General features: G+C 47.9%; 1 long non-coding RNA gene across 1 annotated transcript; it reads left to right on the top strand.

Moving 5' to 3' along the window:
• Positions 1–492: 492 nt before the first annotated feature.
• Positions 493–1,145, top strand: LOC119294078. Its single transcript, XR_005143323.1, has 2 exons — positions 493–628; positions 765–1,145. It is a non-coding gene; the product is annotated as an uncharacterized LOC119294078 (long non-coding RNA).
• The last annotated feature ends 5,495 nt before the right edge of the window (positions 1,146–6,640 follow it).

The raw sequence follows: 6,640 nt of genomic DNA, 5'->3' as shown, positions 1-6,640 counted from the left end.
CATTCAATTTCATCTCTAAAATCTTATTGTATGCTCAATTGATCATTGTCAATAAACAATGCAATGTTGTATCTATATCTATATCAATATAAAAAGACTCAAAGGAGTAGATTCAACAAATCTCAGCCATCAAACAACATCAATTCAATGACCTATATTGCTTCAATGCCGAGGGCTCAACATGTTTAGCATGCAATTAATAACATACTCCTACCAAATATAGACTATCCACATAATTAACTTGTAACGATATCCTACCTAATATTAATTTGCAAGTAATTTTCTGCTTAATATCAACATGTAAATTAATTTTCTGCCATATCTACCTGCATTGCGCGTACCCGGGTAATTACCATCGAACGTATCTAAAAGATATGATCTGAGCGTATCTCAAGGATACGCTTACCAAGGGGCGCTTCAACTCTCACGCAGGAACTCTATATAAGCACAACATCGTGCATCCTCCTGGACATATTCTACCCTTCTCTGGTCCTAGCAAACGAAACCCAAAACTATCTACCCATCCTCAAGGTTTATCAAGAAACAATACATACCATGGACGCCAGGCATGCCACCCTGTGTTTCCTCCTAGTTCTCGTGTTGCACGGAAATCCTACTGCAGTGGCCGGTTCGTGTTCTCTCTCTGTGTCTTAAAATAAGTGTCTCTGATTTAGTACAAAATTAAGAACGGAGGGAGTATATTGTTGTGAACTTTATGAACATTTTCGTGTGTTGAGATATACTTATGTGTTGATTTCGTGCAGAGGATTGCAGATACAGGAACGATAAGCTGCCGCTATGCCAGGATGTGTTGTGCAAGACGCAATGCTGGCTGGAGGGGGCGGTGGTGAACGCCGAAGTAAAAGAGTCGAGGTGCGTGGGATCGGGGCCAGGCTCCACCTGCTACTGCCTCTTCTGCAAAAAAGATTGAACCTTCTTAAGGTTCCTGCCTAGCGTCAAGGCCATCCTTAGAGACAAATCCTACCGAGTTGAATTGAAGACGCCATGCATGGATGCTGTTAAAAATCTTATACTAGCCAGTAGTGTTATCCTTTTGTGGGAAACAGTGGATCTTTTTTATCTATTTTTGTGGGGGAAGGGGATCAAACAGTGAATCAAAAAAGGCCGGCCCCTTCTGTTGCACATATGAACCATCTACGACAATAGTGTGTACCATAATCTCCCGTCCAGTCAATTCTGTAGGCAAGTGTTCACACACGAACAGGTCACCGTGTACCCCGGCGTCGAGCGCGATACACAGGACACGTGCCGGAGCAGCCTCATTCGGAGCGCGATACACATGACACGCCGGAAGAACTTTTAAGAACCCGAAACCTCATACTACCGGGAGGGACCCCGTATGGACGCGTGGGGGCTATGGGCTTCCCTAGGTCAAACTGATCGCCCGTATGGCCTCGAGGTTCGCTACCGTGCAACAAGAAAAACAATGAAGAATGAGAAAAAAACTGGGGTAAAGAAGAAAGGGAAAAAGATAAAAGGTGATAGATTGATTTGTCGATATGTGTTGTTCAATTGGTCATTACATCTCCTCTATATATGATAGTTTTTTAGACCCACAGGTCACATATGATCTCAGATGGAGATGAGCCAAAAAGCAAATTAATCCATTTTAACTACGAACAACTTTCATGTTGAATAGTTCTAGATTCAAGATCATCTTGAGGGTGTTTTGGATTGTTTTCTAACTTATATGCAGCAGAAAAAATGTACTAAGGAACATGTCCGGCCTTCAGCCGGATCTAATGATCCTTTGACCTTCTGTCCATCTTCCCTTCATCCGGCCTTGGAACGGGCGTCCGGCTACCTTACCGAAAAGTCCGGTCATTGTCAAACCTTACAGTTTCGACTGTAACTTTTGCATGCGATCTTGAGTTAAGATGATTCAAAAAGCAAAATCATTCATCTCGACAAGGCGGTTTTTTTTTCATGTTAGAACCTTTTCGTTTGAAGTCATCTTAATTGCATTTGTTCTATTCTATGATCTGATGCCTGCACATGCATCTCTGAAATTGTCATAACTTTCGCATCCACGCTCTATTTAGAAGATCTTTATATTTATGTTGATCAACTCGGAGATGGCCATCCAAGGGTGACTTTGAATCATAACTTTGACTTCATCTTGTTATAGGTTCAAGACACTCTTTACGCCCAATGCCACTTTTGAGCGTCAAGACCCCCCCCCCCCTATTTTTTTGGAAAAGCTTGTGTACAAAAAAAATAACGTGTATCATTCTTGCCTAAAGACGATGTCAACATTCCATCGGCCATTTGATATGCTTAGGGTGATGAGTATATATCATTCATTGCTTGCTTGAAATTTTTTTGATCCAAACTTGGGTGGAACTTCCTCAACTCCTTGCTTAGTTTTTAAGCAAGCACTCGAACAGAATACCATCAATAATACGGCAATAAAATTTCATATACCAATGTGCATCACAAATCCATCCACCTAACCATCGTGTCCATCCTTTCACCAGATCTTGCAAATAATGAACAATGAGGTTCGCCGAACCTTGCGTTTGCCAGCACACAAAAATTCATTAGTGGCTGAAGTGGTGGGCCCGGTTCTGCATTACCTATGTTAGCGAGACTAAACATCAGCTATTGATAAATATGCAATATATCATAATCAACACGGTAGCCGAATGCTCGTTGAGTGACCTCATTTGCTCTTAAATTCCATCTCTAGATTTATGTGCAGTACTAAAGCAATCCAAAGTGAAAATTATATCTAAACATGCATGAAGATAAACCTTAAGTGATTCGTCAAAATATCGATAATTATTTGATATTTTTTGTACCGCTAATGACGAATTACGTTAAGCCTCAACATGTGTAGCACCTATAGCAAGTAAAAGTTCCAGTCCGAATAACAATGCATATTCAGTCCTGATTATTTGTGCAAACAATATTATAAGCGGCATGAGGCTTCAAAAACAGTGCCATCAGGAGATATATAAACAACATCAACACCTTAGTCATTGCTATAAGCTGGCTATCAAAATATAATCTCCACGACACTGGAGAGACAAATGCACTAGTAGAGAAATGGTTAGCCACAACTTTAATTGGTGGTGTCGTGGTTCTAAGTCTGACAGTAGTGTAGGGGGTACTAATGGAGAGGCAAGATCCTAGCTATGGAGTAATTGTATACGCAAGAGATTTACGAGTTCAGGCCCTTCTCGGAGGAAGTAACAGCCCTACGTCTCGGAGCCCGGAGGCGGTCGACTGGATTATATGCGTATGAGTTACAGGGGTGCGAACTCTTTACACTGAGGAGGTGGGTGGCTTATATAGAGTCCGCCAGACCCCTCCGACCCTCAGTTATGCAGGGTTTAAGATACATTAAGATTGGGCGTTACTGGTAACGCTACACATAAAGTGCTATGATGACCATAAAAGCTACTTAATGACCGACCATTGGCGTGCAGAGTGACTTTAGATCTCCTGGCCGTCGAGTGGTTGGCTTCATGGTCGAGTGGTTGGCTTCATGGTCGAGTGTCTTCGAGTCAGTCGAGTGGGACACTTCTGAGTCGATTGACAGGTGGTTTCTTCTAGAGATGTCCTTGGGTAGGGTAGCTTGGACAGGTCCGTGACCCTACCCTAGGTACATAGCTTCATCATTAGCCCCCGAATGGATCGAGGTTTGAGTGGGGAAGGAGTTGAGAATTCTTCCGACCCATTTTTCATGCTATGAGTATGTCTTGTTCTGGATCAATGAACTTTAGGTGACGGCACCAACTTCTTTTTCAGTCGTCTTGATCCATTCTTTGTATCCGTCGAGTGAAGTTTTCACTTGGAGAGCTCCGAGCGACAGAGCGGAGGAGATCTTTCGTCTGACGAGTTGTTCCGCAACCCGCGGATTTTGTGGGATTCGAATTTTGGGAAGCGCGCGGGGCGGAGCGAGGCCACAGTAATCGGATGGGATAAGGCAGGGCCGCCTCGAACTCCGGGCCACCTTTTTCGCCACGTAACGCGCGCGCGACTGTTGCGGGATTTGATAGGATCGTCCGGGCCTACATGTCAGTCACTCAGAAGCAACCTCATATAAGGCGCCGGACGGGGGTTTTTGAACAGTGCGTTCTCATTTCTTCCTCTCTTCTCCAGACTCATCCGCTGCGTTCGCTTCCGCCTCAGCGCCGCTGCCCCGTGCGCGTCCCGCTGGCGACGATGGTGAAAGAGAAGACGGTGGCCCTGGAGCGGACGAAGAAAGCGACGGCGAAGGCGAAGGGAAGGGAGACCAGTCGGAGCGGATCTTCATCGAGGGTCGGCCTGCCGCCGGGCTGGATCCAGGGCGATTGGATCCGCTCGATGATTAGTCAAGCAGATCTTGACGACCTGGCCAACGGAGGACTGATCCCCCATGGATCGGCGCGGCTCCCGGGGAAGGAGTCTGAGCCGCAACCTCAGGAGGGTGAGTGCATTCTCTTGGCCACCCATGTCGACCGTGGGTTTTCTTTGCCGCCTCACCCTTTCTTTCGGGGATTTCTGAATTTCTTTGGGGTGCAACTCCACCACTTCACACCCAACACCATCGTGTACCTCGCTGCTTTCGTGTCTTTGTGCGAGAATTTCTTGGGTTGCCGACCTCATTGGGGTCTTTTCAAGCACATCTTCACCTGTCGCTCCCAGATGATGAAAAAGGCCAATCCGCGAGTGACGAGAGAACACAAGTGATTCAGATGTGTGGGGGTCTTGGGGTTCAGTTGAGAGGAAAAAGCTCCTTTCCGACCATGATCTTACCCGACTCAGTCCGTGGATGGCAGTCGACCTGGTTCTACTGCAAAGACCAGCCGACGCCAGGGCAGTCGACTGGGCTCCCTCCTTTTTCCATGGAACGAGTGAGGAAGCCTTCCTCTCTGAAGGTGGCCCCGGAAGAGAAGGCGCAGGTTAAGGTGCTGGTCAACCGTGTCGTCCAGCTTATCCGTGACGGGGTGACTGGCATGGACCTCTTGGAGGTCTTACTCCGACGACGCATCCAGCCGCTTCAAGCTCGAGACCATCCGATGTGGTTGTACTCTAGCACTGAGGATACCACTCGGATCCACCCGGAGGAGATTGACGGCGCCACGCTGGAGCGGTGGCTGGCCAACATCACAGGGAACAAAGACAACCCCCGAGGAGCCAGGAGGATTCCTCCACTCGACCAATCATACGAAGTAGACAAGGTCCAATTCTGCATTTCTGACTGTGATTCTGCTTTCTCCATTCTGTTTGCTTAAAATCAGCCGACTGACTTTTGTCTTGTTTGTTGTCTTCTAGGCCACGACTGAGATGTACTTGACGCCCAATGGGGCGCAAGAACAGGCCGAGGAGGGAGAGGCGAGCGGAGGTGAAAGTGAGGAGTGGCAGTCTGATGGTGAGGGGGAAGAGGATGACGATGGATCTAGCGAAGAGGAGGAGGAGGAGGAGGAGGAAGTCGATCCTCCTCGTACGGAAAGGTGATCCAAGCTCATCCACGACCCCGTGAGCGAGCGTGGCAAAGCGATTGCGCCCGTTGGGCAATCGTCAAAGCGCCATCGGGCGGCTTCTCCGGTGCCGACTGAGAAAACGCCGAACCATCCACGAGCGGCGCCATCAAAGCCGTTGAAGGCCTTGCCCAAGATGAGAATGGCCATTCCCACTATCTCCGGGTAATAGTAGAACTTGTGTTTTCTTGTTTAGCACAGACGAACTCTTGGTCGACTCATCGATTAACCGACTGGTTTCTGAAATCTGCAGTGCTGCTACCTCCGAGAACTCCGCCAAGAACGACGACCAGGAAATGGAAGACGCTGCCACCTCCAACCCTGGTACGCTCTCTTGTAGTTTCACTTTTGGTCGATTGGATTTTTGTTTCTAACTTTGGATTTATCCTGCAGCTCCTCCTCATGTCATTGATCTCGCTGATGATGACGACGAGGTGCCACTAAGGGCGAGGAAGAATAAAAAGGCGCCGGCTGGCAAGACCACTCGGACTGCATCAGTGCCTGAGGCATCGGTTCAAGAAGGTGGCGATGTCACTTGACATTATGTGTCCTTCGCTGTGCCGCTGACGAGTGTCCGACCTTCGTCGTCGATTGCTGATCCGCCCTTCCTTTTCGCCACACACCACGTCCCAGAGGACCAAGCGGGTGCTGCTAAGGAGGCTATACGCCAGGCGGGGATCATGATGGAGCAGGTGAAGGCGATCCGGGGAGCCAGCCAAGCGGCTTATGATGCTAGCTCAGCCCTTCAGAGCAATGTCCAGGTTAGTTGGTCACCGCTTGTTCTGTTAGGATATGCTATCTGAAGACTTTCTTTCCGAAGATCTTTATATCTGTACACCCACTAGGTGTGTCGATTAATTTTTTGGATTGGTGGGGGCACGCTGAGTGCACCCACTGGGTGTAGTCCCCGAGACTATGGTGGACTGCTGGCAGTCGACTGTAGTCTTTGTATTTTGAATTTCTTCATTCCAACTTCTTCACTCGGTCTGGTCGAACCATGTCGAATGGAATCTTGGAACCGGTGGGGGCACGCTGAGTGCACCCACTAGGTGTAGTCCCTGAGACTACGGTGGACTGCTGGCAGTCGATTGTAGTCTGAAGAACCTGTTTTTTTTCGGCCGACTGATCGGACCAAGTCGGTAGAACCAGTG

Source organism: Triticum dicoccoides, chromosome 4B (genome assembly GCF_002162155.2).
Source record: "Triticum dicoccoides isolate Atlit2015 ecotype Zavitan chromosome 4B, WEW_v2.0, whole genome shotgun sequence".
NCBI lineage: Eukaryota > Viridiplantae > Streptophyta > Magnoliopsida > Poales > Poaceae > Triticum > Triticum dicoccoides.
Note: the sequence above shows the minus strand (reverse complement) of the source record. Positions and strands in the feature narration are given on the sequence as shown.